At 38.3% G+C, this 12,802-nt stretch overlaps 1 long non-coding RNA gene across 1 annotated transcript in view; it reads right to left on the reverse strand.

Moving 5' to 3' along the window:
* Window positions 1-1,294: 1,294 nt before the first annotated feature.
* The window catches only part of LOC108518733 (uncharacterized), a 96,742-nt gene continuing 85,234 nt past the window's right edge, over window positions 1,295-12,802 (reverse strand). Inside the window, exons 3-4 of the long non-coding RNA XR_001882463.1 lie at window positions 1,520-1,801; window positions 1,295-1,411 (exon numbers count right to left, since the gene is read on the reverse strand). This is a non-coding gene — a long non-coding RNA (uncharacterized LOC108518733). The remainder of the gene's footprint in view (window positions 1,412-1,519; window positions 1,802-12,802) is intronic.

Genomic DNA, 12,802 nt, shown 5'->3' on the forward strand with positions numbered 1-12,802 from the left:
ATGGCCTGGCATAATTTATCTGAATTCATTAATTCATTCATTTACCCATGCAGCAAACATTTTATTTATTCCACAATATTAATTTGTCACTGTTCGTATGTCAGGCACCGTGAGGATCATTTGGAATATACTATGCAATTCCCTTTTCTTGGGGAATCAAAATTTAATAAGAGGTGTGGGCAGGAAGATCCATCACATAAGCACAGCCATGAGTGTAGCTACAAGGTGAGTGCTTGGAAGACACAGAACATGATTCTGTGAGCTCTCATAACAAAGGAACCTAATCTGGACCTGGAATGGAAAGAGTGAGGTAGGAGGTAATAGGTGTTGCATGCATTACAGTAAGGCAGAAGCAGAGAAGGCTTTCTTAAGAAAGTGAAATAGGAGCTGAGAGCTTAGATTATGGGGGCCAAAGTAGGAAAACTTCCTTTAGCAGGAGAGAACATAGCATATTTAAGGATCTGAAAGAAGCCAATGTACTTGAGCTCTGAGAAATGAGCAAACAGGAAGATAAAGCTGGAGAAGCAGACAGGGGTAAGAAGTGGGGGATGTATAATCCATGTTGAGAGCTTTAATTTTATTTATTTATGCTTTTGCATGGCAATAGAAAGCCATCCAACTCCTCAAGTTCCAGGACTCATATCAGCTTCTAGGTTTACAAAGGCAAATAAAATAGGCCTTTTCATAGTTCAGTGGATAATTATGGATGATTAAATAACAATCATAGCACAGAATGGAAAGTACTATGATAGAGACAAGTATTCAATGGGAATGCTATGGAGTGCACCTAACTCATACTGGGAATCAGGGCAGGCTTCCTAGAGGAACCTATACCCAAAATGAGTCTCAAGAATATGTATCTTACATACACGATTGCCCCCCCCCCCCATGGCCCTACCCAAACACAGACATCTTGGGCAAAGTGTGTGCTGTGGCCTCAGACTCATGGTTTTGCTGCTGTCTACATGACTAGTCCCTGTGGAATCAAACTGGCAAAGATAATAGCATTCTTTTGCAAGGCCTGGTGCCACCAGGAGACCTCTCCTAAAAGGTATGTCTTTACTGAGTTATGCATAAGCCAGGGACTAGTCTCAACGTCAGGAACATGACAAATATTAACCCACTAATACACATGGTTGTCATCGCACAGAAGTGTTGCAAAATAATAAGGAAATCTGGCTGAGTTGAGTCCCAGTATGGGAATTAGGGATACCTCTTTACCCAAGTAAGTATTTATTTGGTAAAAGGAAAAAAGCTTTGTCGGTTTGTTTTTTCCAAAGAGCACTAGAGGAGAGATGATGCCAGTGGAGGAGAGCTGCAGTATCTGTTCTTCCTGCGGCACAGAAATTTATTTGATTGATTGCTTATTTGTTTCAGTTAAGATGAAGGGAGGAAGAACTGTGGCCAGAACCTGGAAGAGTTTTTGGAAGATGTTTAAGACCTTGGGCATAAGTAACACTGGTTCAGGCCCTAAGTAAGCAAGTGTGATATTGAGTTGAGGAAAAAAGGACTTTCTTACCACCACCAATACTTCGCATAGGTCTCAGTGCAGCCAAGATGCCCTGAGGACTCAGGAAGTCTTCCAGGGGAGAAGGTCTGGGCCCAGTGAAACAGCAGGAGGGAATGCAGCACACAGCACTGGCAGACAGGCCGCAATTCTCCCAGATGCCCAGCAAGTAGTTTGGTCAGGTCTAAAGCAAGCATGAGTGAACTTGTCCTTGCACGTGTGTGAGCTGCTTCTTTCTCCTTAGTGCTCTCAGAAATAGCCAGTAGAGTATTCTGGGTGCTGTCAGCTAAGGCCCTGCAATGATCAAGTAGGAGCTACAATTAATCCAAATCTAGGCATTAATATTCATATGTCAGCATTTATATTCAAAAGATAACAGAGTCAAAGATGTTCCATTTATTTCAGATTGGCTTGCACAGAGTTAAGCTCTGAGAGGAGAAAAAATAGAGTAACTAACACATTCTTGGCTAACCTGCTGGAAAACTTTGGACAAGTCATTTTACCTTGTTGGGCTTCAGCATCCTCAAATATTAAATGGGATAAAAGGTAGAAATAAATTAATAATCCTTAATCCAGCAGGCAAAAGGCTCAAAGCAAAGTGTGGGTTCAACTTTGGTAAAGCATGTCTAAGAACCATTGGATTGATCAAAGTATGAAGCCCTCAGCTTTCAGTAAACAAGAAAATTTCCTTATGATGTACATTCCATTTATCTGGCTTTGTTTCTGTGGGATTCCCTACACTCCACTGTCTTCCAATCTTGATCCTGATTTCTGTAGCAGCTCTGAGCCTCACCTCTAGCAGCAATGGGCTTAAAATAAATCTTTAAAGCCTGATTTCACCAGGTCAGACTTCTACTCTAAACTTCTCAATGGCTGCTTTGACATTTGTGATGTTTCCATAACTTTAAAAGTATGGGTTTGCAAGGTATAATGAGACGATTTCAGACATCAGAGAAGGAACCCAATAAAACTTGGTGACTGATGAGGTCTGGTGACTAGGATAGGGGTGAGTCAAATAAGTGAGTCTATTAATTGATAAAACGGTGGTGCTGTTTAAAATGAAAGTTGAAACAGAGAGCAACAGAGAGCCGGTTTAGAGGTAAAGAAAATGACTTATCTTCAGACCTACTGAATCTGAGGTGCCAGCAAGACAAAGGCTTGGGGGTTTCCCACAATTGAAGCATAGAAGAAAGTCAAAGGTTTACAGGGAAAGCAAAAGAATAGAATAATATTCATTGAGCTGTTACTATATACCATTCCTGAACTAGACATGCTACAGCAGTGTTCTAAGTTCTCACAATGAAGTAAGAATCTGCATTTCATTTTATAGTTAGGGAAATCAAAATTGTGAGAAATTGAGTCACTGGCCCAATGTCACACATCTTAAAAGACCTGGACTTGAACATAGATCACTTTGACATCAAAATATTTACCTTTTTCACTGCACTGGGCCTCCCTTGTTAGGGCAAAAGAACAAAGCTGGAAACTGAATCTTGATTTCTGCATGTGTTGTGTTTGGTTTGTGCTTTAAGCATCTAGTTTTACAGTCCCTGCTATGTTAAAAAAATACTATTTATGTTTTATTTTGGCACGAAGCTGAGTATCATCATTCCAGTTTTTGAGACACGAAAGGTTTGAGCTCACTTTGGTAGCTAGGATCCCTATTTTCCATTTGGGAACCAGTGGGATGCTGAAATTAGGGCCTAAACATCCTCTTGAAGCTGACTAGCTTCTGTGGGTTCTTTAAAGCATCTTTATATTTTGCAGCTAGCCTAGTGACCAAGGACAGAAAGCCAAGGAAGGACCCCAGAATCAAGGGCGGGGGAAACTTGTTCCTGTGGTGCTGGCTGCCAGAACGACCACCCCCGCGTGAGAACAGTCCGAACCTGCTCATGTTGGTCTCTCCTTGTCTAAGAGTTTGAAGATAATGAAATTGCTTTGGGGTTTGTGCTTTCCACTGAGACCCCTATGCCTGGAACAGAGCTGCTTAGGCCACTGTAGCTAGCTGGGCAGAGCTCCTGCTGGCCGTTGCTTGCTCTCCCTGGCTTGCGGGCAGCCACATCTCCATTTCGGTCATTGGTTTGAAGTTTTCTGAAAATGGAAATCTTGGATCCAAACAGTGCAGAATCTCCCTCTTTCAGATGCATTTTTCTCACAGATCAGATAGCTGTTTCAATTGAGATGTAAATCGTATCTCCATGGCTTGCTTCTTAGGGAAGGCAATGGAAACCCACTAATGTAAATAGAACGTAATGGCCAGTTTGTATCAAGTTGTCTTCACAGCTGTGGCTGGTGTAACAGTTCTACTGAGGCCCATGAAGATATGCTTTGGAAGAGGTTATATGACGCTTCACAAGGTAAGGCACAGTACAAAAATGGGCCATTTTCTGACGGCTGCCCCTATAAAGGAGTTCTGCGAACTAGACGGTGGAACAAAATACGATACCCTCTTCTTACTCAAGCCAAGTCATTTGTCTCAAATGCCAGAGATGAACATGAACACCAAGACAGCCACACCCCATACCCTGGCAGGCTGCAAGTCCTCTCCCTCAAGCTCAGAGTCCCTCCAAGTTCTTTCATTTGCATTTTCTGGGTTTCTGTCTCTTTCAAAACCCTCTCCTGTTTGTCAGATTAACCCTCGTACAAAATCGTTCTCATAAACTCGGCTCAGGTATCACCTTCTTTGAAAATCTTTGACCTCTCCAACTCAGGCTCCTTCAATATCATCTTTTTTGGTGTTTTGGCACCTCCTTTATCTTTGTAATACTGATGGTATTATGTTGGTGCAAAAGTAATTGCAGTTTTGCCATTACTTTTAATGGCAAATTACTTTTAAATTAGTTTTAATGACAAAACCGCAATTACTTTTGCACTGACCTAATATTAACTATGTCATTCTATAAGTGTCTTTTTATGTTTCTGTTCTCCCCCTTGGATTAGAAATCAGCTAGTTGCTACCCAAACATATTTTCCCTCTTCCTCTTGGGCACAGTGGGGGACTATACCTCCCAGGCTTTTTCAGTTAGATAAGACCATATGGCGATGAGATGGGACAAGCCGGAGATGGTGGCATCCTCCACATTCTCACTCTTCCTTTGTCTGCTGACCAGATATGGAGAGAGTGAAGGGCTCCAAGGTTCTAAGGATGGTGAAGCCATAAAACAAGCAAAGTTTTGGTCCTTAAAAGCCTGATTGAAAGAGTGTCCCTTACTGCTGACCCGTATTATACCGGGACTTGAGCAAGAAACTAACTGCTAAAATTTCTAGGATAGTTTTGCAATAGCTAGTCTGCTCTGAGTTATACCTTCTTACTTAACTATAGGCTCCTGGAGGGTCCGTATCTTATGTGTTCAGTAGCTAGCAGAGTGCCTAACAAATAGCAGATACTCAATATTGAGGAATAAAAGCATCTTGCATTTACTTTGTTGATCAAGTTTCTCACAAGAAAGGTTATCAAGTTAAATCCTTTTCATTCATAATTGCATTGACAGTTTTTTATAAACTAACCAAAAACTTTACTTTTATTCTTGCCACAAAATCTCTTACTATGATTCTGTGCACTGTGAACCTAAGTTTAAGTAGTAAGTTGAGTTGGTATAAGCAATAGAACAAGGTCCTAGAGTGTAATTATCAAGGTCTCCTTCTAGATTGGTATCCATCCATTAATCAATACTCCTTGGATATTCAACAAGCAATTAAACTAGCAATTATTTAGCCAGCAATTAAACTAGTTAACCCTACTATTATTAGAGTGAGCATTTTTTCCATTTTGTTAGCAAGAAAATCTTTTATGACTTGATCAATTTAGTTTCCTCATTTCTATAGCATTCCCCTAATTCAGAAACTGTTTTCCCTTTTCTGAAAAACTTTTCTGTTGTCCATATCCACTACCCTACTACCTTTCTCATTGTCCATGATTTCTCAAAGATGACAAACAGTGGTCCCACAATCACATTAGACAATTCCTTTACTCTCTACAGAGGTAATTCACCTGGATTTGACAACTTGAACTAAATTCAAGAAACTAGGCAATGTCTTATAATTGGTCTCCAATTCTCTAAATAAATAAATAAATAAATAAATAAATAAATAAACTCTGCTTTTGCTTTACAATTGAAGAGGCCTGGCAGCAATTCACTCCTTGTTAACTCAACATGATTTGCAGCCAGGCAGGGGTCCTGTCTCTCCCTCCCTCCCACAAATCTCTTCCTTTTTTCTTTTCTTCTTTCTTTTAAATTCAGGTGAATTCACATAACATACAATTAACCATTTAACACACTAAATTAAGCATATGATTCAGTGGCATTTAGTACATTCACAATGTTGTGCAGCACCACCACTCTCTAGTCTCAAAATGTTTTCATGGCCAGGTGTGGTGGCTCACACCTGTAATCCCAATACTCTGGGAGACCAAGGCAGGAGGATCTGCTTGTGTCCAGGAGTTTTGAGACCACCGTGAGCAACATAGTGAGATTCCGGCTCTACAAAAGATAAAGAAATAGCCGGGCATGGTGGGGCATGCCTTTAGTCCCAGCTACTCTAGAGGCTGAGGTGGGAGGATCGCTTGAACCTGGGAGGTCAAGGCTGCAGTGAGCCATGCTCACATCACTGCATTCAGCCTAGGTGGCAGAGCAAGATCCTGCCTCAAAAAAAGGAAAAAAGTTTTCGTTACCCCAGAAGAATCCCCCATACCCATTCAGTAATCCCTTCCTCCTCCTTCCTCCCCCTATCTCCTGGCGACGTCTAATCTGCTTTCTGTTTGCATGCATTTGACTATTCTGGATATTTCATATGAAAGGAAATATACAATATGCGATTATCTGTGTCTGGCCTTTTTCATTTAGCATAATGTCTCTAACCCTTTTCCCATTTAGAAAAAAAGAAGTGCAGCTCGCTGTGAGTGCTCATTTAATTTTACATAAACATGCTCTTTGAGGCTGAAGCAAATCTGACTGATTTTCAACACGAAAATAAAATATAAAAACTGTTCTTGGAGTTATTTCTAAACAGAAATAACATCAGAATCGTCTGAATCATCAGAATCGCCTATTTCTGAAAAACTGGATTCATCAAAGGAATCTTTGGCTAACTGTTGGAAAATGATGTTAACTTCATGCATAGGAATGCTACATTTTCTAGGATTTGACATTTCAGCCATCAAGTACTACTATATTTTGTAAATGGAAATACCACTTCTATAAACAGAATGCTACAAGTAGGATGATCTCTTTCGTTTCCAAAGTTGATATACTAGAGCAATGCAAAAATAATAATAAAAGCAGGATAGTTCATGGCAAAGTTATCTTGGGGTAAATGCTGTGGCTGCCAGTGCCTTCTGCGAGTATTCTCGGGGCCAACGGGAAGATTCATCCAAGTTGTGCCATATGTCAATATATCATTTTTAAAAGGTATTTTATTTTTAAATGGACAAATGACAAATTATATATATTTATGGTTTACAATGGTTTAATATTTCATTATTTGTATGGCTGAATCATATTCCATTTTATGTATATAACACAATTTATTTATCCAGTCATTCTTTTGTGAACACCTGAGTTGTTTTCATCTCTATCCTATTAATGAATACCCCTAATATAGACATTTGTATACAAGTTGGCGTGTGGGCATATGTTTTCATGTCTCTTACATATATACGTAGGAGAGGAGTTGCTGGGTCATATGGTAATTGTATGTTTAACTTTTTGAGGAATTTTCAAACTTTTTCTCAAAGTGGCTGTATGATTTTACATCCTTGCTAACAATGTAAAACATTTCTATTTCTCCATATCTACACCAACAATTAATTCCTTTTTTGTTTTTTAAAATTATACACATTTTAGTTTTTCATTTTTGTTATTATTTTAAATTATTTACGTATTTATTAGCAGTATGACTATTTTTAGCCTTTCTAGCAGGTATAAAGTGGTATCTCATTGTGGTTTAAGGGATTTATTTTCCTTTTTGTTTTTTGAGACAGAGTCTCACTCTGTCACCCAGGCTGAAACACAGTGGCTTAATCATGGCTTACTGCAGCCTCGACCTTCAGGACTCAAGTGATCCTCTCACCCCAGCCTCCTGAGAAGCTGGGACTACAGGCACAGGCCACCACACCTGGCTACTTTTTGTACTTTTTGTAGGGATGGGGTTTCACCATGTTGTCCAGACTGATCTCAAACTTTGTGGTTTTGATTTTCACTTCCTTAATTATCAATTATATTGGACATTTCTTCATATAGTCATTGACTATTTGTATATCTTCCTTAGAGAAATGCCTCTTCAGTTCCTTTGCCCATTTTTTAAATTGGGTTGTTCATCTACTGTTGTTGAGAGCTGTACATATTCATTTATATTTGGGCATTAAGCCCTTCTTACATATATGATTTGCTAATATTTTCTCCTGTCCTGTAGGTTTTCTTTTCATGTTTTTGATAATGTCCTTTGATGCACAGAGTTTTAACTTTTATAAAGCCTAATGTATCTATTTCTCTTCTTTGTTGTATGTTGCTTGTGTTTTTGGTGCCAAATCTAAGAATCTATTGTCATATCCAAGGTCATGAAGATTTACTTGTATGTTTTTTTCTAGTAGCTTTATTGTTTTCACTTTTACATTTAAGCCATTTATCCCATTTGGGTTAGTTTTTGTAATGGAGTGAGAAAGAGTCTAAATTCATTCTTTGGCATGTGCTTATCCAGTTGTCCCAACACCTTTTGTTGAAGAGACTACTCTCACCCTGTTGAATATTCTTGGCATCATTGTTAAAAATGAATTGACTATAGATATTTAGGTTTATTTCTGTATTCACAATTATATTTCATTGGTCTATATGTCTTTCGTTATGCCAGTACCACACTATTTTGATTACCATAGCTCTGTAGTAAGTTTTCATATTGTGAAGTGTGAGTTGTTCAACTTTATTTTTCTTTTAAACTATTCTTTTGGCTATTCAGGGCCCCTTGGAATTTCACATGCATTTGAAGTTTGGCTTTTCCATATCTGTGAAAAAGCCATTGGAATTTTGTTAGGGGTTGCATTGAACCTGTAGATTTCTTTGGGGAATATGGCCATTTTAACAATACTAAGTCCTCTAGTTCATGCACATGGAATGTCTTTCTATTTAATTAGGTCTTTAATTCTTTCAGCAATGCTTTATAGTTTTTATGAAGACTTTTACCTCCAATTTCTAGGTATTTTATTCTTTTGGATGTTATTGTAAATGGAATTGTTTTCATAATTTCCTTTTTGGACTGTTCATTGCCGGTATACAGAAAACACAACTGATTTTTATGTGTTATTCTTGTATCCTGCAACTTTGCTGAATTCATTACTTCTAGTAGTTATTTTGTGAATTCTTTGAGATTTTCTATTTATAGAATCATGTCATCTAAAAATAGTTTACTTCTTCCTTTCCAGTTTGGATGGTTTTTATTTCTTTTCCTGCCTAATTGCCCTGGCTAGAACTTTCAGTAAAATATTGAGGAGTAGTGGTAAAATGAACATTCTTGTCTTGGTCCTGATCTTAGAGAAAATATTTTAGTCTTTTACTATCAAGTATGTTAGCTATGGATTTTCATAAATGCTATAGAAATTCTCTTTTGTACTTAGTTTGCTAAGAGATTTTTTTTTCCACAAAAGAGTGTTGAATTTTGTCAAATGCTTTCTCCACATCTATTGAGATGCAAGAGGTTTTTTCCCCCTCATTTTGTATTACATTGATTGACTTTATGTAGAACCACCCTTGCATTCCTGGGTTAGATCCCACTTGGTCATAGAGTAAAACATTCTTTTAATGTGCTGCTAGGTTTAATTTGCTAGTGTTTTGTTGGGGATTTTTGCATCTGTATTCGTTCCTTAACGAATATTGATCTGTAGTTCTTTTCTTGTGGCAGGTTGTCTGGCTTTGGTGTCTGTTTTCTACCTGATCAGGTTTTTTTTTTTTGCTCTGAAAACACTAGGAAAGGCTCTTTCAGTTGTTTGCAAGTTTTGCAATTCTCATCTCATTCTGGACTTTAGTGTCCTGAAGTACTGTTTCTATACCTGTCTTTATGATATGCACTTCTTCCCTCCTTCTACACATGCATCTTTATATGTTTCAACTCTTTACTCATCTTTGTATACATTAACTTATCAGAGAGCTTCCTGTGCAGTAACACAGATGTCTCCCATTTTTTTCTCTTTAGGAGCAATCATGACTACTGCCAGTGTTTCCTGTCTTAAAGCTCATCATTCCTCTCTGCATTCTGGGAGGGTGGAAACAAATGTGCTTTGCTCAGCACTGAGCCTAACGCATTGTACAGTCAATGGTAAACACTAAACAAATATTTATCTAATAAGTAAATAGTGACAATATTAATGGAGTTCTTATTATATGCCAGGGACTGTTCTCAGCACTTTTCATGAAGTAGTTCTTTTTTTCCCTCCTGCTAACTTAGGAATCAGGTATTATAATTTTCCCACTTGACAGACATGAAAATTGAGGCACAGAAATGTCAAGTAACTTCCCAAATGTCAAAAATCTAAGAAGTGGCAGGGACAGCACTCAAATCTAGGCTGTCTGATTTTAGACTCATCCTCTAAATCACTGTTGTCTACTGGAATAGACAGAATAAATGAAGAGGCTCAGGCCATGTGCTTATTCATTTATTTACTCTGAACATTTTAAGGTTTAGATTTCTAAATATAATTTAAGGCACATAGCTGATTATGCCTGCTGTTCTCTGCCTTCACTGTTACAAAACTACATTCCTGCTTCATTTTCCATCTTTATTAATTATATCCCAAGAATCCAGGCACTCCGATTTGCATCAGCTCCTTCCTCCCACACTGTCCTCTTTAAAACCCCATTCAGGATTAGTTACCAAGTTCTGGGAATCAGTGGTTCCAAGTTGGCATGTTAGACTACCTTGTCAATCAGCTACAGAATAATTTACTATTGCTAATAATAAAATGCCAAACTTATAAACGATTTACTTTTTGACAAGCGTATCAAATACAGGGGAGTCAAAATCAACTCTGTAAGTCATCATTCTCACTCATATGAAGTCTGATTATTTTTCTTCTAGACGAATGGATAGAAGTGAGGCTAGCAAGCTGGAAAATGTACATATCACTAAATAGGCCCACAGAATTGAATAGTGCAAATAAACTTCATTATATGTGACAGCTGGACAAAAAGAGTAGACAACTGCTGCTGTGGAATACATCTCCCCAATGTCTGTAAGGTTTATATCCTTTTCTTGTCATTTTTTTTCACCACCATGCCTGGTTTAGATTTAGATTAGTTGGCTTCCTAGGTGATCTCCCTGTTTCTTATCTCTATCTTCTGTCTCCTTGCTGTATACTGATTTTCCTAGACCACTTTGATGTTCCATCACATCCTTGTTCATCCAACAATGTCCTCCAAAGGTATTTGCATCACCCATAAGTTGTCTCCACCTGCTTTATCTTAAGTGACTCCTTTCTCCTCCTCTGTATGCCAGATAAACAGGATAACCTTGCTTTTCCAAACTTTCCAAGTTATTCCTCTGAAATTACCTTCCCGTTTTTTTTTTTTTTAAATAAGATTGCTCCTCTTCAAGAGCCAGCTTGAAAGCAAACTCCACAGTCCTATGTGTACTGACATGCAAAGACCTCCAACATATACTGTTAAGTGCAAATAGCATGTGCAGAAAAGTATGTATAATATACTACATTTCTAGTAAAAAGTAAAAAATGGAGAAAAATAAGAATACCTGTATCAGCATTTTCTTTTCTGGCTTAGATTTGTACAAAGGAACTCTGAAAGGACATAAGGGACTTTCTTGTTTGGGTTGGTGGGGCTGGAAATGGCGGAGAAAAGAAACGAGAGTAAGGCTTTTCACCAGATACCATAAGTATCAGTCTTATTCGTGAGAAGAGATTACCTTAGAAATAAAAATTAATAAGCAATCACCAAAACTAAAGCAACCTCTAAAGGGCATTTCCCGATATCCTGCTCTATGTTCCCAAAGCACATCATATGCAACATTTTCACAGCATATTTCATATTGTGCCTTAGGTGTGAGTTACGTGAGTTTCTTTCTTGAATCTTAAAATATGTTTTAAAGAGTTTAAACAGGTATCCTGACTTATTCGGTCGTGTTGTTTCCTTATGACTGATAAAAATGCCTTACATGTGGCTGGTGACTAGGATATTTCTGAACTTGAAGAAAACTGCTCCCCAGCCTCAAAGGTCTGACGCTCAAAGGAAACATCCTCACTGGTACTAGAGAAGCAATTGACGATATTTCCCTTCTCAGTATGTTCAGAAGTAAGAGAGATCTTAACAGAAGATAAATGAGTCTTCTGATTCATTGACCCTTTCAGGCTCATTGGTGTCATTCATTTGTACATTCACTCACTCACTTATTCATTCAGTAAATTTAGTGCCTAATCTGTGTCAGGCACTGTGCAAAACATTGAGCATCCAGTGATGAGAGAAAAAAGGTACAAGTAAATGTAAGATACATTTGCATTATAAATTTAAATCGTGACCAGTGCCAGGAAGGAAACATGGGTAATGGTAGAGACTGACGTTTTATTTGCAGGCTTCCCAAGTCCCGCCACGAGCATTCCTCCCCTAAGTGTTTAGTATTCCAAGATTCCTTCCTTTCTTTTCTTTGGCTTAAGCAGTAGAAATCCTTTTCTCACAGTTCTAGAGGCTGGGAAATCAAGATCAAGGTGCTAGAAGATCTGGTGTCTGGTGAAGGCACTCTTGCTGGGTTTCAGATGGCTGTCTTCTTGTTTCTTCACATGGCAGAGAATAAACAGCATGAGCAAACTCCTGTACCTCATAAGGGCACTAATCTCACTCATGAAGCTTCTATCCTCATCATCTATTTATCTCCAAGTGCCTCACTTCCTGACACAATCACATTGGATATTAGGATTTTAACATATGAATCCTGGGGGGACACAAACATTCAGTCCATAGCATTTCACCTCTGCCTTACCCACCACCAAACTTACGTCCTTGCATGCAAAATATTCTGATTTCATCCCAGGAACCCCAAAAACCTGAACTTGTTCCAACATCAATTTGAAAGTTTAAAGTTCAAAATCTCCTCTAAGTGAGATATGGATGAGACTTAGGTATGTTTTGTCCTGAGGCATAATTCTTCTCTGGCTGTGAACTTGTGAAACCAAAGTTCTATTCTTCCAAACTACAACAGTGAGACATATATAATAGACATTCCCATTTCAAGAGGGAAAAACAAAAGAAGAGGCAACAAGTTCTAAGCAAATTCAAAACCTAGAAAGACAAGCTGCATGAGCAC

The sequence above is a fragment of the Rhinopithecus bieti genome, unplaced genomic scaffold (genome assembly GCF_001698545.2).
Source record: "Rhinopithecus bieti isolate Rb0 unplaced genomic scaffold, ASM169854v2 scaffold_42039, whole genome shotgun sequence".
In the NCBI taxonomy this organism is placed as follows: Eukaryota; Metazoa; Chordata; class Mammalia; order Primates; family Cercopithecidae; genus Rhinopithecus; species Rhinopithecus bieti.